The 24,314-nt window shown below is 45.1% G+C and overlaps 2 long non-coding RNA genes across 2 annotated transcripts; both read left to right on the forward strand.

Moving 5' to 3' along the window:
• The first annotated feature begins 8,659 nt into the window (after positions 1-8,659).
• On the forward strand, positions 8,660-22,714 carry LOC149358123 (uncharacterized). Its single transcript, XR_016291927.1, has 2 exons — positions 8,660-8,748; positions 22,544-22,714. It is a non-coding gene; the product is annotated as an uncharacterized LOC149358123 (long non-coding RNA).
• On the forward strand, positions 12,410-20,632 carry LOC149358124 (uncharacterized). Its single transcript, XR_016291926.1, has 3 exons — positions 12,410-13,531; positions 14,792-14,899; positions 20,506-20,632. It is a non-coding gene; the product is annotated as an uncharacterized LOC149358124 (long non-coding RNA).
• Positions 22,715-24,314: the final 1,600 nt, after the last annotated feature.

A 24,314-nucleotide genomic window follows, 5' to 3' on the forward strand; every position in this document is an offset into this window, starting at 1 on the left:
GGGAGCGTGGTAAGAGACTATCTATTTTCAGGACGGGCAATGCGAAATTCTGTAAAGGACCTCACAAACCTTGTAGCTGCTCATTGTATCCCCGACGTGCCTGCGCCTGTGCCAACGATGAACTACAGGAGCTCACATTCACTCACTCGCACTAACACTCATCTCCACTTATATCCCCTCACTCACACTCATGTCCACCCATGCACTGACTAACACTCACACTCAAAGACGTGAGGGTGAGTTTCAGTCAGGCAATACGAGTGCACTCATGAGTGAGTCTGCCGATCTATGCCTATTTTGCATTGCAATTCACTGATAATTACGCCGTCCACGTGTAGTCCATCAGGTGGGAAGCGGGACTTCCTTCATTCATTCCTCATTCAAATAACGAATGCATATTGATATCAATCTGAGAAATATCTGAACAGACCTCGAACGCCATCGGCAGTATGCAAGCATCTACAACATTGTGAGAACAGGAGCGCTATCGAGACTTCAACAAGTGGATATGTCAAATAGAACGATAATTTCTCGGCAGACAAGCGTGAACAGCTGGATCGACTCACCTCAGGAATTTCTGGGTTGCAGTTCGCTATACGGCAGGTTCAACCTCCACACTTTCCTCACGTCGACTGTTCAGACGTCCCCGAATACACGATTCGAATCAACTTCGGACCAACTCGGTACACAAACGGTTTGACAACTGAGGGCTCCATCCTGCGGGCTCTATTTTTAAAGGCAAGGTGACCCAGGTCACGTGTGATGAGAGAGAGAAATTAAGGGAAAGAAGTAAAGGGAAGGCGATGGGTCTGGGCGTGACGTTATTGGTTTGTGACTCATGTGAATGACGGTCAACCCCTAGCACAATAGCAACCTCTAGCACAACCACAATATTCTCAGAATATTGAAGTGAGTAGGAGGACCAACAAGACGAGATAAAGAAGGAAAGGAGAAAAAAGAAGGGGCCGGAAACACGTTCCCCATACAGTACAGTACAACACTAGAACCCAGTGGCTCTTGCCTGTCAAAGGTGCCCCTTCCAGGAATGTTAGGACTGGCATCCCTCGGAATGGCATCCCTCGATTTTCATGACCCTGCTAGTGTGACAATGCAGGGAGCGGGGCCACAATGGAGAGAGCTGTCCATCCCTCACCAGAGGGAAGGGGTTTTCCCCTTTCTTCGACCAATAGGTGCTTTGCCACACATCACGTGTTCATGCGTCACCACATTGAGAGGCGCGCTTTCGGCCCTCGTACACAGACGGCAATCTCGCATTCTTCTTCGAAAAGGAAGAGGAAAGACGTCCCCTTATCTCAATAGAGCCCAGGCACGAACGACAGGAGCGGGTCGAGACAGGTACTTGTCAAGGGAATGCATCATTGTAACCTTTGCAGCTCTTTCCTTTACACTCTACCTCGAAACCTGGCAATGTCCGGCGGGGCTTCAGGTTCACGCAGATTTGGGGGCAGCCCCGCGCTCGTTTTCGAAGAAGGACACAGTGCAGGGCTGCTGACTCATCTCCTCTCGCGCTAAACCCTTCATGCAGTATTGCAGGAAGCGAAAACGTGTCTGTGAACGAGGGTTTTTGGTTGCAAAACGTCTTCCTCTAAGTCAGCCTTCCCGCAATTTTGCAAGTTGTCCATTAGCGGTGGCTCGCGAAGATCCGCGCGCTACCTCTGGCAACCGCCGCCTCTTGCCAGTTTTCGGTCGGCTTGCGCATTTCGCTGAGTGACGCGCTGTTTTGATAAATTGCAGTGCGTTCGCTACCATGACGTCGTGGCCGGCTGAAACGACAGTTTATTTTATTTATCTTCTTAAAGAGTTCTCAACTCTGTGGAATAGGCCGGTATGATTATTTGAACACACAAAAGAAGCAGGTGCAGTGGGCTCAAATACGGGACAGAATGGAGGATAATAATGGAGGATACATGGCCTGGCTACATGCCATTCACTGTTGTCACGTACGCTTTTTATTTCACTGTGTTTGCGGCATAAAACAACTGGATTCTTCGCTAATGTTTTGTGCCACTCATTTATAATCTGGTTTGTTTTTTTTGTTTTATTAGCCGCTTCATTTTAATCACCTGCGTGCCTACCTCTCGTAGCTGGCTTCTGTGTTTACGTTGCCTGTCGTTGCTTTTCTCAAACTAGCACCCTGTTTATTTTTTTTTTAAAAATCCTTGGCTTGACTGTTGAGGCGTGCTGCTCAATATGAAAAAGTTCAAGCGAAATACACAGTGGCACGAGGTGAAACGGGGAGTGCCTCTTATAAATGATTTATTATTTTGTTATAAGAGAGGCCTTGAAGACCCAGTTTACGAAAAAGCGCCGCACATACCGCAAAGAAAAACAAAAAATGTCCCAGTCAAAGAGCGGGCAGGGCTCTGAAGAGAGGTACTTGCGGAGGTGGCGGTTTCTTGCGGTGCCCAGTGGCGGTGCCCTCTCCGCCCACCGCTCTTCCAATGACCCGTATGGAGTGCCACAAAAAACGGTGTGTCATTCCTCTCTTGCACAGAAGGCTGGTTGGAAGCCAACGCACGTGGTCATCGCGCTGCCCGCTGCAGGTGCCATCCGCTTCCTCGGAAATGGACTGCGTGTGAGTCATACACGCCGACGGGGCGCACGTGTGAACCAGTGGCGTGGAGAAAAAGACAGAGGGAGGAGAAGCATACATGCGAAATATGACTGGGTAAGAATATGCGAGTAAATGCATGGGCGTCTTCCTTTCATTCATATCTGAACGATCTTACATGAATGTAACCGCCGATTTCCTACTAAAAAACCAAGGTTTACATTACGACAGAAATAATGCACCATTTCTAGTAGCGCTGTCACAAACCTCCTCGTTCGCCGTCTTTGCCAGCTAGAAACCCAGATAAGTTCGCTGAACGTATATTTTAGAAAAGCGTTCGATGAAAAAAACGACAACAAAATATGGGTGCAGTGCTGGTTTCTTTTACACCCTGTTTTTCTTGGCACTGTCAGACTGCAATTACGCGGATAAAGGCAAGACTCCCTCCCCTCCCCGTCACTTTAAACGAATTATTTTTCTGAGAGGTAGCCTGGAAGTAGTAGTTCGCCGAAGGCAGCACCAGTAATGCGCAACTAGTAAAGGGGCACTGACAAGTAGCAGGGGTAATTCTATTAGAGTACGAATGCTAAATTCAACTTGAACGAAAAAAAAAATTTTTTTTTCCCAAGAAAACTCGTTTACACTCTGCTGCGCAGACTACAATGGTGCCCTACCCTTTCAACCTGTCAGTACTGCATCACTCGCCGCGCTGCTTTTTTTTTTTTTTTTCATTTTGGTGCTGCCAATTGACCGCGCCTGCGGAGGGGGCGGCGAGTGTTATTTTTCGCTGTGCCCCACTGGCAGCGCGAAGTAGAAACAAGCAAGCCAGCGAGAAATTTTGCAGTGAACAGAATGGAAAGGTGCAAAATTAGCTTGAAAGCAACAGTGGCATCACCGCGCACTGTTTCAACATTTAAAAACGTTTATAAGTAATTTACCTGTACGTCCCACATGATTGCAGATTGCACAACAAGAATTCCATTTTTTCTGTCTGGTTGTATAGTCATGCAAATTCTACATTCGCATTACAGCTTGCAGAGGGCACCGTCGCATCAATAGGTGGCATCTTGAATGAGGAGAGCCCTGATGTTGAAGCTGTCACTGCCGGCAAACTGCACTCCATTCGGCTTAGCGCACTTCAACAACTCTCGGCCAAAAAGTTGAAACCAAGAAAAAGAGCGGAGATGTGGGAGGAGCGAAAGAACGCGCTCGCGACCATTGCGGGCGCGATGCGGCCAGCAGAGGGCAACGATGCCGCTGCGCACTTGGCAAAACTGTCGCAGCGATGCTGAGGAATTTGGATGGTGTTAAGCTTTCTCGCTGCCAGAAAGAGTTATTGGATGTACTAGAGATGCATTTCACCACGGAATAACCACACTTCGACTTCCTGATATTGTTTTATGGGGTCTGCATGGGCAGCGCGAATGGTCTGGGCAGGTAGTACATGTTGTCTACGCACAGCTGTACAATACAGTCCTATGTTTCACTTCTTTTTGCTTAGCTCTGGGCATATACACTGTGCCAACATGCGCAGACTCTCGCTGCCATGGCACAGCACCTTTGCCTTTGAAGTACGCGAATATTTTGTCACGAACAGCAGCACCATATGCAGCACCGTATGGCGGTATCCCGAAAAAAATGGACCCTCCCGCGCTTCGCCACCTCCTTCGGCAGCACCTTGTCCATCTTTAGACACAAAAATGTGCGTCCCACACACCGCATTAGCCATGGCAGCGACTCTCTCCGGCTTCGCGCTGATGACGGTTTGCAGACAACGAACACGATTCGCCAAGATCCCGAATGCACATCCGACAACGCGCCGGGCTCTTGACAGCCTACAAGAAAAAGGAGTGTTTATACGAAAAATTCAAATGCGTAACTAAGTGATGCATCAGTGGGCTGGACGCGTGGAACAGCACTTCTCTTGCGCACTAATTATTTTCCTCAGTTGTTTACTAGCAAAACGGACACCAACAGTACTTAATATGCTTGAAAAGCTTTTCACTTTCGGGGTATTCCTTTAATCAATCTTAAGCTGTACAAGAACTCATCGTTGTATGTGCATTTAGGAAAATAAATATGTGTGTCAGCCGAATAGGTGAAACTGCCCAAAACACACTGTCATGAAGCCGTTAACTACGAGAATACTAAGTTTACCTGTGACTAAATATCCTCTGCTCATCCGACAGGGTGGTTCCTCCGTATGGCTTCATTAGGTTTCTGCCGATAGGGCACGCGTCATGCGCCACGAACACAGGCGGCAGAAGCAACTCTGCCGGTCCTCCCACAATAACTGCCTCTGGCAGGTTGGCTCTGTTCTCCGTCAGGGCACGCTGCAACGCTCTCGTTTGCCCGACACCTCCATCGCCCTGGGATCCTGGCGCACCGACCTCGATGCAGATAAATCGGTACTTTGAGTACACAATACCAAATAGAACAATACTGTATGATTTTTTGTAGCTAAAATAAATTGAGCCTGATTTTGTCGGTTCGGTATGCAGACAAGTTTTCCGTCCATTGCAATGGCACAATTTGCATATTGCCAATCTTCATTAAATGCCGCTATATTGTTTTGCCAATCTTTTTTTGTTGTTTCCGGCGCCCTTTGGCAATCCCCTTAAAGGGGCTGCAGAACACTGCTTGGGGGGATACCGGCTATACTTCAGGTGGATTCTTTATGTCACACAGATGCTGACTTAAAAAGAATTCCAGGAATCGATGCACAGGAACGGGAGTTATTCAGTGAAGAAATTTCAAAATACAAGCAAACAAAACGGTGCCCTCAACTCGATTTTGGCGGGGCTTCCCACTCATATTTCGCTCTCCCAATGACAGCACCTGGCGCAACCAATCAAAACAGCCTGCCAAAGCACGTCGCGGAAGTTTGAACTCCATGGTTGCCTACTCTCTCCAACTCGTTCTTGCTGAGACTGGCAGCGTCATTTCCATATGCCGGAGCCCCTGGTGGCGTATTTTTATTTGACTTGCTTTGTAGGGCATTTATCTAGGACAAATAAGTTGTTTTTGTTCATCTAATATAAAACGCAGACAGGTGACAAAATGTTCACACAATTTGCAGTATATTTACTGTTTGTACAATCATCCAGCTCGCGCCAGATGATGCCATATCCGCTGCTGACACCCGCCACTCTGTGGGGACACCATCAGAGCCATGGACTTCTTTTTGAGAGGACATTAAAATATTAAAAACGGAACATACGCTGTTTTAGCGACGCTAATAGCACCATCGTAACTCACTGTATGCGATCAACAGGCAAAACAGTCAACTAAGATTGTGTTTCTGGGCCCCTTTAAAGCTTTCATATATCGCGGTGCAGGTGTCTGCTATGATGCGATCCACTGTTCAGTGGCCAAGTCTGAACTGCCGTCTCCCTCTCTCACTGTGATGACTTTCCTTTGAGCTTAGCGGTGTTTTGCTGGCATGCTGTTTGCGCGTGTTGGAGTTCATGAGCGAAAAGGGCTTCCTTGGCTGATGAATTGATGATTTATTTCATTCCCCTTGTTAACGAGTTTGCTATTCGGTAGGATACCAGTCGCGATGACTATTTAAAAGCAGGTGATATGGCTGCAGATACGTGGCCAGACGGAGGATACTTGGCCTGCCTACGGGCCTTACACTCTGCACTCTAAACACGATTTCGCTTATACGGGAGTAAAAATGGAGTAGGCTGTCCTTTAGCGCACTCCCTTTTCAAAAAAGGAAGTGCGCTGAAGGACATCTGGACTCCTTTCTGCTTAGAGTGTGGGTACATGCACTGCTTTTTTTTTTTACTGTATTCGTTCCATATTCCCAGTTTGAATGCGAATTACCCTTATAAAAATGGTCTATAGACTTTCTATAGACTTTTTATAGACTCTATAGCCATCCTATAGACTTTTCCTTTTGTCTATAGACAGTCTATAGAAAATCTATGGACTAAAGTCTATAGCTGCTTCAATTTCCTTTTGTCTATAGACGGTCTATAGACTCTCTATAGACTAAGGTCTATAGCCGCCTCAATTTCCTTTCGTCTATAGACTGTCTATAGACCCTCTATAGACTAAGGTCTATAGCCGCCTCAATTTCCTTTCGTCTATAGACTGTCTATAGACCCTCTATAGACTAAGGTCTATAGCTGCCTGAATTTCCTTTCGTCTATAGACTCTCTATAGACTCTCTATAGACTAAGGTCTATAGCTGCCTCAATTTCCTTTCGGCTATAGACTGTCTATAGACACTTTATAGACTAAAGTCTATAGCTGACTCAATTTCATTTTGTCTATAGACGGTCTATAGACTCTCTATAGACTGAAGTCTATAACTACCTCTATTTCCTTTTGTCTATAGACGGTCTATAGACTCGCTATAGCCTAGGGTCTATAGCTGCCTCAATTTCCTTTTGTCTATAGACTGTCTATAGACTAAAGTCTATAACTGCTTCAATTTCCTTTCGTCTATAGCCGGTCTATAGACTCGCTATAGACTAAGGTCTATAGCTGCCTCAATTTCCTTTCGTCTATAGACTGTCTATAGACTTAAGTCTATAACTGCTTCAATTTCCTTTCGTCTATAGACGGTCTATAGACTAAGGTCTATAGCTGTCACAATTTACTTTCGTCTATAGACGGTCTATAGACTCTCTATAGACTACGGTCTGTAGCTGCTTCAATTTCATTTCGTCTATAGACGGTCTATAGACTCTCTATAGACTACGGTCTATAGCTGCTTCAATTTCCTTTCGTCTATAGCCGGTACTTCAGAAGAATGGCCTGAGGGGCGAGTTGGTGCATGATGAAATGAACGGCGGCGCAACAAGAAGAACACAACAAGAGAGGGGACACCACATGCGCACATGCGCACACCACATGCGCACCACGTGCGCATGTGGTGTCCCCTCTCTTGTTGTGTTCTTCTTGTTGCGCCGCCGTTCATTTCACTATAGCCGGTCTATAGACTCTCTACAGACTACAGTCTACAACTACCTCAATTTGCTTTCGTCTATAGACTGTACACTATAGATAGTCTACTGCCTACAGACCAGTCTATAACAATCGTAATTTTATCTAACAATGTTCGATACACTGACCTTCGACTAAGTCCAGAACAATGTCAATTTGCACTGTATGTTGAGGGGACCTGCATCTAGTGACCGCAACTATGTCGGGATTCCCCCACCTCCTTCGCTATTACGGAAATTAAAATGTATTGCGTAAGGCCATCACAACACCCTCCTGTATATTGTTTTCAGGAGCCTTGACAAGCTCCTTTTCGTTATACCGTGACGTATATTGTCAATACAATTAAATATTTAATGCTAACAAGTAAGCCGAGGAAAAGCAGCCGTTCTTGAAGTAAGGGCGCCCGCAAACTGTACTACATCGAACGAATACGCTGTCCCTTAAAGGAATCGCTCGACAAAATTCCATTCCATCTTTCAATCGTTACTGTCCAACGTGCTGAAATCAGAAACATTTTATCAACGGATCTACATTTCTCTTTATAACGTCCTGAAAATAAAGGGGGAAATACGGGTGTGAGAATTCAAGGAAGCGCCCATGCCTTAGAAACATCTTAGATTAATCTCAAAGAGCCTGGTCCTTTCTGCGATTAACATCTGCCATTTCTACCTTTGCAGTTTCTATTCACGTGAATAAGTGCTGCGACGCAACACTCACAAAGCCAGTATTTTTTCGTTCCTACCCTTGCACCTGTTGCTTCGGAGCCGATGACACGCTGATGTGGCGCATATCAGTTTTCTAAACACGAACACACGCAAAAAAGACGTTATGCTATGTAACCTTATAATTATTATTTGAGAATTGTACCACATACTATTCGGTGGGAGATGCGGCGCGTATATCGACAAGAAGTTAGATTTCGGTTGTGTTTTCACGAAAACAATAAACTTTTTAGGGGGTAAGCGAAGAATTTAAGCTTATAAACCCATTGCCTTCTGTGGTCTTGGATATCAGATCAAGCTGCACACGGGAAGAGTGCGAGCGATAAAGATACGACCGTGAAATGGGTTTCTGTTTCACGTTTTACCCATTTTACCGCGAGACGGCGGAAAATCTTTCGGGCTGCAAACAACCCTGTGCGTGGCTGCATCAATGGCGGTGGCGTGTTTTTCGCGGATTACGTTTTCTTCAAAATCCAGCTTCATCGTCCCCTTACGGTAAGTCTACACGTTTATATTTTATTCATTTGGTCTCCTAAACCACTCTAAGCAGAGCTGTGTGTGCAGAACAGATTATGTGCGCAGTTACAAACGTCCTATCTTCGTTTCTAAGGCGGAAGCCATCGGGCTCTCGACTAATGCCGCTTATCTCTGTGCCGCTGTCTTTACTAACGCGCGGAAAGGCAGTCTGTGCGATGCCCTTGATGATAAGCCGCTCCTCGCGAGCTGTCTACTAGATTTTTCGTGTTTCAAGGTAGATGCGCGGCCAGAAATGTCGTTTAGCCTGTGAATGACGGCCGAAATGGAACTGTGTGTTAGCGCCGTGTGAGCTCTATTTACTTTGCACTTCCGAAAACGTACTTACATACAGTCTCGTTCAGTGGTGGATTACATTTATTTCCTTATCTTTGTGTTATCGCCTGTCTGGACCATGGAGTGCTGTTCTTTTGGAGGTGTGCATTGCTTGCTACGTATGGACGCTCGCTCGGTGCGCGTCGTGGACGCCGACGTTTCAGCAAAGTTGTCTTGTAACGCTATAGACTGAAGCGCGAGACGTTTGTCAAAGTTGTACTCAAGCGGCGCTGGAGGAATCCTTGTAGTGTGATGGGTGAATAAAATTCGTTGCCGGCGCGAATGGCCGGCGTGCTCAAACACCGCGAAGAACCCACGAGCTCCATCCCATCTCCCCTTCGTTGCACACGTATGGATTCGTCCGTGTCTGTCATCAGAGCCGTTGGCCGCCGCCGTTGGCTTGCGGGCACTTCATTTTGAAAGCTGGGTAAAGGTCGGCTCGACAAGAGGTGGCTTACATTTCGTTCCGAGTGGTTCGTTCATGGATCCCGCTCACACGTGCACAGATTTCTCGAATACCATTTGCGCTAGAGGCAAAGCATGTGTTTTTGATTTAAGACTTCTACGTTATGAAAGCGGCGATGTGACTCGCCGATTATTTGCGCCTAAAATTAAATTAAGCTCTCGTGTTATTATAGCTGCGACTGTAATTGTTTCATTGAAATACTTCCTACTTTGAGCACGTTCAATGCTTTCGCTGATTTTTCTAGCAGCGTTGGGTTAGGCTACCTCCATGCAATAAACACACCTCTTTACTGCGCTGTTGGGGCTGCACTTGAAGGAAAAACTAAGTAAATTTCAGACGGTATTTTATCGTGACAGTAATTTGCTGTCTCAACCTCACGACTGCTTTTGAAACGGCGCAGCTGCAGCCTCTATGTGCTGTATTAGTATTCTGAATAATGAGCGCGGCATGGAAGCGCTGCAACCCGCTTGTTTCTAAGAGCGCGCGCAGATGTATGAGTATGCTGTTCCGTCTTTGTGCTTCAACCCTATTGAAAAAACTCTGCGTGAGTTTGCACGAGAACAGTGATTTTTGTACGATCACGTTCATTTTGCACACGAATGGGCAGAAATTGTGCGTTACCTGTACGCATTCTGTGCGTCCTGTGTGTACATGATCGCGTACTGTGAGCTGAAAGACGTACACGCACACTCTTTGTGTGTAAAAAATCGTGGACTCTCGTGGACAACTCTCTGTGCGTGGACATCTGCGTGCTGAGAGGGGGCTTGCCGAAGCTGTGCGTGCTTATGTGCACACTGAGCAAGCTCAGTGAGGCTGCGTGTGGCCATGTGTGCGTTTGCTTGCTTAGTAGCAACTTGTCGAGACTGTAAAGGCCCATTTAGGGTGAAAGCAAACAAAGTTCGAGCATTCAGTTATTGATTACTTCTCAATAATGAGCAATAAGCTCACGTTTTGCTGTTTTATAATTTTCGTCTTGGCGTAAGTACCCATTAATCATTTTCAACTTCAGCAAACAAATAACCAAAAAATTATCTTTTAGTGCAAAATGGTTCCCTTCGAAACTGCAGGGACCTGTACATGACAACATGCACACTGAGCAAGAACTTGTCAACATTGCAAGTTCATTATAAAATAATGTAAAAAACAAGCTTCTAACGACTCTTACAGCATCCTTCAGTTCTTCCTTTAACCAATTCTGAAAGTTACAGATATCTTATAGATGCATGATGAAAGCCATCCAGAGCATTTATGTTGTCGCCCGTCATGCAGACAGCCATATTTCGAAATCGGAAGCAACACAACCATTTGTTGCTTGCACTCGAAAGGAGTCAATCAATGGAATAACTCTGAAAGGGCAACAGTGTCTGTTAGGTGCAACAAACAAGCTTGGGGATATAATCAGGTTCAATCAAACATGACGTGCAGAAAGCGAATTGTGAGCTGTAACAGGAATGTTACGAGGCAATTTCTAAAACCATTTCCAAAGCAATTTCCAAAGTCATTAGCATAAATTTACATACACGTAAAAAAGCCATGTAAGCCTACATGAAAAGACAGTTTTGAATTCACAGTTGGTGTCAAAAGTTCAGAAATTAGTGCCCTCTCTCAATTTCAGTGACAAATCACAGATCGATTAATTAATTCCCAGTATGGCTCCAGAACAAATCCAATGAATCTCAAATGTGCGAAGTATATATACCACACATGTTGCCTGATTAGCACCAGCATTGCATGATGCATGACGAAGTATCACACTCTTCATTCTTCTTCAATCTGTTTTGAGATTTGCACTACCACAAAGACCATCTGGATGGACTAGGATTCCATCATATTGCTGAGAGTCACATTTGGAGACCAAGAGCAACACAACAGTGTGCTGCACATGAGTGGATATAATGCACTGGGACAACTGTGCACAGTAAGGAACGCTTGTAAGGCGTCAGGTATTTGCTTGGGGAATGTAATCAAGTTCAGTCATGTTTCATGTGTAGAAAGGAAGATAAAAGTTGTAGCAGAACTATGAAATCCAACATCCAATACTGAACTTCCCCACGTGATCTACACACACATAAAAAGCACGAAAGGATAAGCTCAGCGGTACTGTTAAGTTTGATGCCCTTTGAGGTTTGACTTGCGCGTCTGTATGCAACCATCAAATACCATCTTGAAGTTACCAGAATGCCCAAAACAACTTTGTTGAACTGTTCTACTCTAAACTGAAATACTTTTCCTTAAAACATTTTTTTGCAACATGCTGTGTAGCTAATTATAAAATAAAGAAAAGAAGCTGATAAAATTTTCTCATCTCAAACGTACTGATAAGTACACAAATCTGAGTGCTTTCAAGAGAGGTGACGCACCCGGTATTCAGTGTCCAGAAGCATACATAATGCTGCAGAATCCTATAGCAAAAAAATTTCTTTTAGTTGACAAATGGCTATGTCTGGTCACAAAGTCAATACCAAGTAAGGCGCATATCCTAACCTGCAGTTACATGAAGCTGCACGTGCTTCATAGGCTGTAACTCCGCCAATAACTGCTACATATTTCCCACCTCTAGCACGAGTGCGGAATCAATATACAGCATGGAAACAGCAGTTTTGTTGCTTTAGCTTCTTTACTATGCTGTTTAGGCAAGAGACGAGTTGAAATATTTGCATGGGCAGTTCTAGATTGAAGTAACGTAAAAAACATCCGCACTCCTTTCTGCTGAAGCGACTGGTGGACCACTTTTGCATGTTGCATCTCGTATGACTTGCTAAGGGTCCAGACTGACACACGCACTTCGTCAAACCTTCACAGAAAACACTCTTCGCTTTTGCTATAAGCTCCGGCCACAGGCAGTAAGTGTCCCGTCACCGTTCACATCGCAAAAGAAGGCAGCGCTCGCAGGCGGTCAGTTTGAGCTGACAGCGACAGGCGTTGCAGGCACACCGCCGACTAAGTTTCCAAGGAAGCCACACTGTAGAAGGGCGCCGTCTTGTAATCGAAACACACCACAGAAACAATGGCCACTGTCGCTGCTTATGAGCCAGGCATTTTTGCAACGAAGTTAGCAGAGCAATAGGCCGAAAGGTTCGACTCATCAAACGACGGCACCGCACTGCTGACCTCATTATCGTTGTCGACCAGACAACCATAACACATATGCCCCGACGGATCGCTTAATTGGGAGCTGCTACTACTCTTGGATGAGAGCGCGCCCACCGGCAGCACACACCGGTAATCCTTCTTCTTTTGCGATTCCAGCACAGTAACAGCGGCGCACAAGACCGCCCAGCAGCAGCACGAGAAAACAAGCGAAGCTCACGGCGGTGATCTCAGAAACCATGCAGCATGTCGGATAGGCTTTGGATTTGACGCGCTAGACCATGCCCACTCACGCACGCACGCACGCACGCACGCATGTACCGACACGCATATTCATGCGTCCACGCGTCACAAATTTCTCAAGTTTTTAATGCTAATATGTGCACAAGAACTTAATTATTTTTGTAACGAAAGTTTCATTTGGTTTTAATCCTTTGCTATCGCACTGCCCAAAAGCATAGAGCCCGAAAGAGACGACCTGGAGGAATGCCTGGAGGCGATGCCTTTCTAAACGGGCCGAAGGAAGCCGGAACTGGCCGAAGCGCTAGCCAACGAACGCAGCGTCTGGGAAGGGACAGCATGGCGGACAGCGTTGCTACGTTTGTCGTGGTCGGTCGTGGTCCTCCTTTGTGGTGCCGAGGGCGTGAACCATCGCTGGAATGAGCATTTGTCACTCTTCCGATATGTGATGTGCCGACAGCAGTGAAATTCGCTAAACCTGTGTTTATAGCGTGCGTCAGCGGGCTCGACGGATAGCGCGTCGTCCTTTGCGCGCCTTCACTGGAAACGCTATGCTGACGGCGGGGCTCATTTCCTCCATGGCGGAGCAGCTGGTGGGAGACCACTACCCGGGTGACATCTCGCATCTTGGGGGTAAGTTAATTTTCTTCGAACCTGTTCATTATTTCAAAGCCTTTGCGCACAACTGGCCACGTCAACACAGCTAGTACAGAGACGCGAAGACGCAGTGCCTATCGCGGCAGCACGCAGCGCTGAAAGGTTGTTTGCTGGCGGCACACGGGCATGAATGCGCGTGTAGTGTCAGTGGTCACACGGTCATGGTCAGTATTCCATGCAAATATGCACAGCTGATCCGATCGCGGGGTGCACGATATCGGCGCCGTACTGCCGCCGTACTGCCATTCATCTCTCGCCGAGAATGGAATATGTGCCCGCGAATAGATCTTCGGCCCGGGCTTTGCATTCTCGCCGCATGTTACGCTGTAATTGAAGTAACAGCGCTCGAGCAGTATAACTACGTAGACTGCGATTCAGCTGTATGCCTTAGGATTGAGCTTCCTCCTCTTTCACTTGTATTTCACTTGTACTTTTATAAATTGTGTATTTAAGGTACGAAGCTCCGTATGATCCAGCTGCGTTCGTACTTATAGCCGAGCCAGTGTAGTCGAGCCTTGAATAGCAGAACGGTGAGATAAAAACAAATTGCTCTGAAGTTTTTCGCCTCTATTTTGGCATTCGCTTTTTCATACTTTGGCTCGGAGCTGAAATGGTACAAACAACTGCAAAATGCACACAGGTGCCCTAGCTCCATTTGGCCTAAATCCCGAAGTTGCAGTGGAATTTAAGGGTAATTGAGCCTTTAATATGTACGAAGAATAAACTTAATTGTTTCATGATTATAACCAATGGCGCAAATAAATCTGACTTTGACTTAAATATGCTGAGGTACCTCTCCAATACCTTATTTGATGTTAAAGGAAAAAGTGTGGTTTTTCTGCAATTGGCACTATTAATTCATCATACCTGTGAGAATGTGAAATCAGTGCTAATCATGCCAGATTTCAAATTGAGGGACGCATGCAGAATTTGAAGCAAACCAGCCTTCTACTGAAAATATCGTTCTGCTGTGGTCTGTTCTTTTGAATGGTGGCATGTATTGTAGAAACGATGCTGGATATCGATATGCAAGTGATGTCTCGTCTGAGGCTAGCTTGTGAATGACTGCCGTGGTTATGAATTTCTTGTTGCCTGGCCCACTTCGAAATGTGGTTAAACAGTCGTGTTCCATTCTGCGACCGGCTCCTTTTTGTGCCTTGCATTTTGCCTTACATGCTTGATTCTAGTCCATTTTTTGCACTGTGCTGCTGTTAAATGTGTCTTTTTACCTTGCAGCAAGCTCCACATAGCTTTACCAGCAATGCCTCTTCCAAGCTCTCCAGTATAGCTGTGCCAGCCTTTCACTTGGTGCTAGGATGCCCAGCAAGCAAGCAGGCTTTTGAGGTAAGCACTGAAGACATCTTCCGACACAAGTAGCTTTTATTTTCCTAGTCCACTGCTACTTGTGTGACCCCTCGTTATGTTGATTTTTGCAAGTTAGGTTGCCTATTAAGGGCTCTCTTTTGTTTTTCACCTGCTGCTGTGGCCTACTGCATTGGTGTTCGGCTACTGAGCCCAAAGACGTGGGATTGAATTGTGGTGGCTTCGTTTCGACAAGGCGAAATGCATATTTGCTCGTGTGTTATGCAATGTCAGTGCATGTTAAAGAATCTTTGGTGGTCGAAATTTATGCACAGCCCTCCTCTATGAATGGAGCTATTGTTCAACTTTGAGGCATTAAAAGGACACTGATGGCAAGCTGAAGTTGACCTGTGATGATGAAGTTCCGCATCCTAACCACAAAGACGACACTTTTTCTGAAAGTGGAGCTTTATAAGCCAGAGAAAGCAAAATATACAATTGTCATCAGCACTGGCTGATATCGGAAATAAATTGCGATGCGCTGACTCCGTTTTTTTTGGCACAGATTCCAGAGGCTAGGCTGAACTGCCATTCACCTCAGAACGGTTATCATGGAGTCCTTTGTGTAGACTTCATGAGTTCAAATCAAAGTGTCGGGAAAATTTTTAAATGTAATTTTTGCGCCAATCATTGTGTTGATGGCCTTTGCGCTGCTGTTAAAACCCGGGATAGCAGTATGGTATCCCATAAAACTAGGTTCAGGACTTGCAGGAAGTGGTTTATCACATTCCGCTAGCTTGTGCAAGAAACTACTTCAGGGATATGTGCAGGTGTCTTTAATGTGTTCCTGAGTGAGCACTAACTCGTTAGGGGGAAGGCAGCTTCTAATCTGGCACTACAGTGCCAATGTCGTGAGTGTAAATCATAAGATGACCCATCAGTGTGTACGCCTGATTTCTGTGACACTTGAGTGGTGTATAGAAGTGGTAAACAAATCTGTAAGGTATTTGATGCATATCTCCAAGGCAATGGCTGTATGAGTAGCGAAGCCATTAGCCAATCTTCAACGGAAAGAATTTTCTCTTTTAGATGACGTGCTTGTATATCAGTGACAGTTATTTGTTGTCCTGCCTTTCGCTGGTGTGGGTCATGTGTGGCGCATCTTCATGCGAGCCTTCTTTTCCTTCACAAAAAATTCAATTGATAGTCCAACCTGTTTTCTTCTCTTTTCCTGTGTTGCATCTTTTGGCTGGTTTTAAATCTGTAACTGAGCTCAGACCGTGATAATTACAGCCGGAAAACAGGGCTACTGAATGTGAGCTTGGCATACATGCGTACTGTATGTGTGAAAGTGCAGTTTACAATATTCAGAAATGCTTGATAGCCTTACAAGAATCTAAAATTTTGTTGGTATTCCTATTTGTTCTCTGTTCAAGTGTCGAGAGTTTTTCCGCTTCATCGTGTGATTAGAGCCACTTTGGTACTTAAGCTGAAATCTTTTCTTTAGCCTGCATGTTTCTCACTTTTGGGACAGAAATGTGGAGGCTAATTAAAAGAGTTCAGCTTAAAAGAGTATAGACACCTAATCTTGGTGGCATGTTTTCTTCTCTATAATGCTGCGGAAGACACTACTATGCATGAATCACCATCTGGTATTCGCGTGAGACCGCTGAATAATTTATAATCAACTTTTTCTGCCATCCTGTTTCGGTGAACAATTTGACTATGGCTATGACATCAAAGAGAGGTTATAGGTCACGTGAGGCGTGGTAAAACTGCACTTATAATCGCTGCTTCATCATTTTAATTCGCTACAGCGCTGACACCAGCATTCCTTAAGAGCCAGAAGTACCAATTGTATTGCAGTTTTTCATGCCTCACGTGACCAATAACCTCGCTTTGACGTCACAGCCATCATTCAGCTGTCGAAACCGAAACAAATACAGCAGGAGAAAGAAATTTGATTATAAATTATTTAGCGGTCATAGGAGGATGCCATGTGGTAATTCATGTATAATACTTTATGCCTTATTACAAAGAAAAAAACACGTGCCAAACAATAAGGACAGCAAAGTGTGCTATGGAAAGAAAAATGATAAGTCTAACATTACGAGACCAAAAGGGGGCGGAGTGGGTGAGGGAACAAACGCGGGTTAATGACATGCTACTTGAAATTAAGAGGAAGAAATGGGCCTGGGCGGGGCTTGTAATGGGAAGACAACATAACCGCTGGTCCTTAAGGGTAATGGAGTGGATTCCAAAAGAATGCAAGCATAGCAGGGGGCGGCAGAAACTTAGATGGGCGGATGAGGTTAAGAAGTGTACGGGGATATGGTGGCCACACCTAGCAAAGGACAGGGTTAATGTGGAGACATGGGTGAGTCCTTTGCCCTGCAGTGGGCCTAGTCAGGCTGATGATGATGGTATGTGTCGCACCTGCTGCTTCGTGCTATCAGCTGGCCCATGCTTGGCCGACCAGACTAGCCAAATTTGTGATGTGGGTTTTCTATTGCACCTGCATTTGTGTACACAGAGGACTTGAATGGTAGCAGGCGATCCTGTGCATGTGTTCACGCCACAGCACACATGACCCACACTGAAAGCTTCTCTGCCTTTAGTAAGACAGCTGCATCAGTCTGGGGCATAACGTATCCCAGTGCTAGAGTATGAGTAAATTGCTCTCGAATCTTAATCTGGTATCAGGTAGCATAGCGCTAAAGAAGGCTAGCGCGGCTGCCTAATATTCTCTTGGGCAGCTGTGTTGGATTTTCAGTGCCTGTTAGTGTAATCCGTGAAAGTTCACTGTAAACCATTCGTTTCGATGTAAATTAGGAAGTCCTTAGAGCCCTGTACTTTTTAATGATAACAAGGTAATGCAGTAATTCAATTGTACCTGTTCTCTTTCAACACAGTAAAGTGCTGCTGGGTCGAGTTCACAGTTTTACTTTGTAGGTGTGCTCAGGCTGTCATCATCATCATCAGCAGCAGCAGCAGCAGCCTGACTACACGCACTGCAGGGCAAAACCTCTCCCATGTCTCTCCAATTAACCCTGTCCTCTGCCAATTGTGGCCACCGTATCCCCGCAAACTTCTTAATCTCATCCGCCCACCTAATTTTCTGCCGCCCCCTGCTACATTTACCTTCTCATGGAATCCACTCTGTTACCCTCAAGGACCAGCGGTTGTCTTGCCTTCGCCTTACATTCCCTGCCCGAGCCCATTTCTTCCTTTTGATTTCAAATAGGATTTCATTAACCCGCGTTTTTTCCCTCACCCACTCCGCCCGCTTCCGATCTCTTAACGTTACACCTATCATTTTTCTTTCCATAGCTCGCTGCGTTGTCCTTGAAATAAGCTGAACCCTCATTGTTAGCCTCCACATTTCTGCCCCATAGGTGAGTACCAGTAAGATACAGCTGTGTTAGACTTTTCTCTTGGGGGATATTGGCAACTGGCTTTCACGATCTGAGAGAACCTGCCATATGCGCTCCACCCCGTTCTTATTCTTCTAGTTATTTCCCTCTCATGATCCGGATCAGCGGTCACTACCTGCACTAAGTATACATATCCTCTTACTACTTCTAGCACCTCGCTACCAATTGTGAACTGCTGTTCCCTTGCTAGGCTGTTGAGCATTACTTTGGTTTTCTGCGTGTTCATTTCTAGCCCCACAATTCTGCTCTGCCTGTCTAACTCATTCATCATGCTTTGCAGTTCATATCCTGAGTGGCTTAGCCAGGCAATGCCATCAGGGAATCTCAAATTACTTAGGTATTCTCCAGTAACTCTTCTCCCCAACTGTTCCCATTTCAGGCCCCAGAATACCTCCTGTAAACAGGCAGTGAATAGCATTGGTGAAATCGTGTCTCCCTGCCTGACACCTTGCCTTATTGGAATTTTATTGCTGACCTTATGGAGAACTATGGTAGCTGTGCAGTCGTTATAAATATCTTCCAATATTTTCACATAACACTCTTCTACACCCTGATTCCACAATGCCTGCATGACAGCTGTGGTTCCACCGAGTCAATTGCTGTCTGGTAGTCAATGAAGGCTATATATTGGGGTTGGTTGTATTCTGCCCATTTCTCTATCACCTGATTGATTGCATGAATGTGGTCTCTTGTTGAGTATCCTTTATGAAAGCCTGCCTGATCATTTGATTGATTGAATTCGAAGGTTGTCCTGAGTCTATTAGTGATTACCTTAGTAAATACCTTGTAGACAATGGATAGTAAGCTGATCGGTCTGTACATCTTCAAGTCCTTGACATCTTCTTTCTTATGAATTAAAATAATGTTCGCATTCTTTCAAGCTCCTGATACGCTCGTGGTCACGAGGCAAGCGTATGCAGGGTGGCTAGTTTCTCTAGCATAATCTCTCCTCCATCCTTCAACAAATCTGCTGTTACCTGATCCTCACCAGCTGCTTTACCCCTTTGCATTGCTCCTGAGGCTTTCTTTACTTCCTCCCTCGTTACTGGCTGGTGTCCCATTGCTGTGCTCTACTGCCTCTCTCTGTAACCTTCTGATTACATTCACTACTGTAGAGATTTGTGTAGAACTCTTCGGCTACTTTAACTATCTTATCCATATTGCTTATGACATTGCCCTCTTTGTCTTTCAGCGCATACATCTGGTTTTTACCAGTGATTAGTTTTCTCTTCACTGATTTTAGGCTACCTCCATGCTTTAGAGCATGCTAGGTTTTCTCCATGTTAAACTTTCTTATGTTGGCTACCTTGCACTTATAATTAACTTCGATAGCTCTCCTAGTCCTATTCTATCTCTGAAGTTAGACGTCCTGATGCTTTGGCGTTTCTTCATCAGATCTTTCGTCTCCTGAGATAGCTTGCAGGTATCCTCTCGAATGATCTGACCACATACTTCTGCAGCATGCTGCAATGAATTTAAATATGTATTTAAAGATAACAGTTAAGGTGGGAGATTGAGCTTTGAGATTTGCACTTCAACTCGGGAGTTATGCCGCTGCTACACAGAATACTTGATCGCCGTAGAGATATTTCATCATCTCGCACCAAACTGCTGTGGAGCCACTGTCACAGTTGATAATTTTGCTGGGAAGCTGTTGTAGCACTCACGCAGTTTTGAAAAGGTGGTATTCATTGTTTTTGTGCTATTGGCAACAGTGATAATACGCTTGCTGCAGTGTTTTGTGGCCAGCCTCCTTTTTTTTTCAGTGAAATAAGTTGTACATTTCATGTTGAGTATTCTTTCAGCGATTAAATTGCTTTGATTTTATTCCTTAGTGTAAGTTGCGAGTGCTCCATGTCTGAGTGCAAATTTCTACCACTGAAAAGCCTTCAAAATCTTGATAGATGTCCACACTGTTCTAGGGACTCTGTGGCTATTGGAAATGCCCATTTAGCTGCATTCAAGTGCCACTGAGTTGATGGCCATTTGAAAGCCTTCAAAATGCCTGTGTGACACGGTTATTAGATTTTGTGCAGGTTTGATGCTGAGCAGCCTGCGTGCTTGAGTCGGGTTTTCCAATGTCTGTATTTCAAACCTGATACTTTTCGAAATCATCATTAGTTCATTAATGGAAGAACTACTTGTGCCCTTTTCTGGAATTTCGAGAAAACAAATTAACTGAATTTTTTTGCATATACTGCTACCTTTTTGCAGGTGCTGCATAGTGAGAACCTGGATCAAGACGCCAACCTGCTGGACTTGGAGAAGCTGAAGAAATTGTTTAGCCACTGTGTGGCACCCGTCATGAGGGATGTGGCATTAATAAAGCCAGTTAAGGTGACCTTATCTATGTCCTTTTGCAAGCATGCTACACACATGAGAGTCATCCCACGAAGCACCATTGCTGCAAAGCTTGTTATCTCACAACATGCATGCTGAATGAGGCAGTGACAGACAGGTGAGGAGGCCTTTAGGTAGGGCATTGGCGTAACGTGTTGAGCAGTGATGTAGGAGCCTTGCAGCCATGCAAGGTATTATCGGTATCTTGATGGTAACTCCATTTGACACTGTCTAGTGCTCTGTGAGCCAGACAAGGCTCTTGAACATTCTGGGACTCACCCTTGGCTCTCGGACATTCTGGAAGCCCCACCCGGCTTGCGCATATCACGCGAGGATGTCTCCTGCTGTACGAGCCTTACGCGGCTTGCGCACTTATGTGAGAGATGTCTCGCGTTTGCGAGCTTGCTCGGCTTGCGCAAATTATGTGAAATATGTCTCGCGTTCTGCGACCTCGTTCAATCGTCGCATTTTGCGTGGCAATAAACACGCAAAGATAGGCACGCAGAATCCACGTTCAGTATTTTCAATAGGGAAGTTATAGGCGAAAATCTGTGGTGAACTGGTTGCTTCTGCCTGCTGGTTTTGTATAGCTTGTGCCCGTTTGAGTATCAGCTTACGTACACTCGGCCAAATCTTTAACTGGCTCAGGTGTTGCATCGCTAAATGCACCTTGTAAAAAGGTGCCTTTTGGCTACACTGCTGGCATATTCATGTTGTAATTTGACGCGTGAGATGGCATTTCATAGTTTATTTTTGTTAATATAATGTTTGAGTGGAGTACGTGCATGTTTAGATCAAAGTTATCAGAAATATTCATCGTCTCCCGCTGTACGAAGAGCCGAAACAAGCGGAATACGAAGCAATGGTTCTGGTGGCGCATTTGCACTAATCTGGCTAAACAACTTGTCCGCCATGAAAGGAGTGGTACTTTACCCAGATAATGAGGCCATATGGACTAGATCCATTTCTGCGTATGCCGCTTATTTCAGCTGTTCGTAGTGGCAGACGAATGTTTCTGATAACGTTGATCTAAACACGTAAGTACTGCACTCAAACATTATATGAACAAAAAGGAAGCACGAAATGACATTTCACTCGTTAAATTACAGCATGAATATGCCAGCAGTGTAGCCGAAAGGCACCTTTTTTGCAAGGTGCATTTAGCGATGCAACACCCGAGCCAGTTAAAAATTTGGCCGGGTGTACCAGGCTTCACGCAGGGTATTTTGAAGCGCTTCTTCTATAGCGGTTATAAGAATAAATGCTGCAATATTCTCCTTTTTGGATCCCTGTGTGAGGTGCACTGAATCTGTATTTTATGGAGGTGGCATTCTTAACAGCTCCTTGCGAGTCAATGCATTATATGTGGCACAATTGTTCGAAGTCTTCTGTTACAAATAAAGTAAAAGGATTGCCATAAAGAGGTCAGTATTGGCTGTAACAGTATTGCCATACAGAAATCAGTATCAGTACTGGATTCAGAGTAGAGTGCTCCAGGGATTAGGGTTCTTTGTTACAATGTTTTATGACGACGCATATAATCTTTCGTGTATTTACTGATATGATTGAGCCGGCGTGATAGCTCAGTGGCTATAATGTTCGTATGGCGACCTGAAAGATGCAGGTTCGATTCCGGCGTAGGCGGTCGCATTTTAATAGAGGCAAAATGCTAAAGGCCTGTGTACTCTGCACAGGTGGCCGAAATTATTCCCCAGCCTTTCACTTCAGCGTCTCGTAGCCTGTGTCGCCTTGGGTTTTTGAACCCCATAAAACCAAACCAAAAGATCAAGATTGCCTTTCTAGAATGGCATAGCCAGGATAGCCTTGCATTGTAAAGCACATGTGTAGAGATGGAATGGGAATTTTTTTTTTCAGTTCCTCTTATATTATTTTTTTCCTTTGTGCTGTACAGGTAAACGTGCCCGGACGATTTACTGCAGACAACAGGCCACAAGAATGCTTCTGAGGAAACTAGCCGGACTGTTACTTTCAACTTTTATGTAACTGTGGTGCATTCTTATGGTGCATGTATTGCATATTCCCAGCCTGGATAGCTTGGAAATAAACTAAATTTGTAAGTATATTGATTGTTTCATGTGTGAACTCTGTCTGGTGACCTTTTTCAATGATTGTAGACAGTCTATATGCAGTCTATAGATAATGGTCTACTAACAGTTTAGTAGACAGAGGTCTATAGACTGTCTATAGACTGCCAGGCCACACACCTATGGAATGTCTATAGACAATCTGTAGACATATGTCTACTGGACCAGTAGACTTTTGTCTGTAGACTGTCTATAGACGGTAATCTACAGGAAGTCTATGGCCATAAGTCTATAGGTCGTCTATAGTCCGTCTATAGACAAGTGTCGATAGACGGTCTATAGACACCTCTATAGTAAATGTATGACCATAAGTCTATAGATCGTCTATAGACTGTCTATAGACCTGTGTCTATAGACTTCCTATAGACCCATAGACTTTCAGTAGACATTTGTCTATAGACTGTCTATAGACAAAAGTCTACTAAAAGTGTATGGCCATAAATCTATAGACTGTCTATAGACCAGTCTAAAGGATTTGTCTATAGACAGTCTATAGACTTGATAGACTAAAGTCTATAGACAGTCTATGGACTGTCTATAGAAATTTTTATAAGGGTACTCATTGATTTTGTGCTACAGTGCACCGGCTTTTAGAGTTTGTTTTGTTTGGTTTTCTTAGCCGCTTGCTCGATCCGTGGCCACCTCTATTTTCCCGTTGTCTGTCGTTGCTTTTCTCAAAGTAGCTCCGTGTTCTATTCGCGCTTTTCACGGCCTATAAGGGGCGCCACCGTTCGGTCAACATGGCCGACAGCATGATGATCGCTGCATAGCACAGCCAGCGCAGCTGCGATGTTTTGCGGCTAACAACGTGTTCACTCGCTGCAAACACGGCCAAGCTCACGTGTGTCTTGACGGTGTGGCACCTCCGGAAATTCTTTCCATAGCGTCTGTGTTTTCTTACGTCCGGGATCGCAAGCGCTGTCTAAACTATGGCGAAGCAGTCCTGGACGCCGGGCACCCTATGTGCTGCGGCCGCCGCCGATATTCAGACCAAGATGTGCAAGCAGTCAGTTTGTGTCTGGACACGAATAACGTGAAAGGACCACCGCATGAAATTCAAGTGGAACTGGACATAAAGGTGAATAAAGCATAAACCATTTGATATATCGCTAGCAGTCAGAAGGAACCACAGCAGAAGCAATGCTGAGTTGCGCAGTTTCGTTTTACAGGACAGGTGCCCTTGTAAAGCTAGACTGTTCGCTTATTGCAAGCATGTGATAGCGACGCAACTGCATGTAAATGGGTAAGTCTCCAATTAATCAAAATAAATAACAAGCGGCATCAAGTACGGCGTATTTCGTTTCACCGCTTTCTTCTTAGCCTTGGTAATTAAGCTGAGATCTTTAATCATTTTGCACTGCATTTGGTTCATTCAGTCATATCTTGTTGCGCATAGAGTCGGGCGCTAATCGATAGTTTTGTCGAAAAAAATTATAGTGAAAAAATTGTGGCCTGTCCACAAAGCATTCAGTATCTGCGCCCTCGCTTTAACCTTCCCCGCCGCTCACCCATAGCTAGCGCAACCTTGCGCGACAAAAACGTGTCTGCTCGCAGCGGAGCCTGATGTCCGATTTGCGA

This window comes from Amblyomma mixtum, chromosome 3, assembly GCF_055824585.1.
Source record: "Amblyomma mixtum isolate Tamu chromosome 3, ASM5582458v1, whole genome shotgun sequence".
NCBI classification, from domain to species: Eukaryota; Metazoa; Arthropoda; class Arachnida; order Ixodida; family Ixodidae; genus Amblyomma; species Amblyomma mixtum.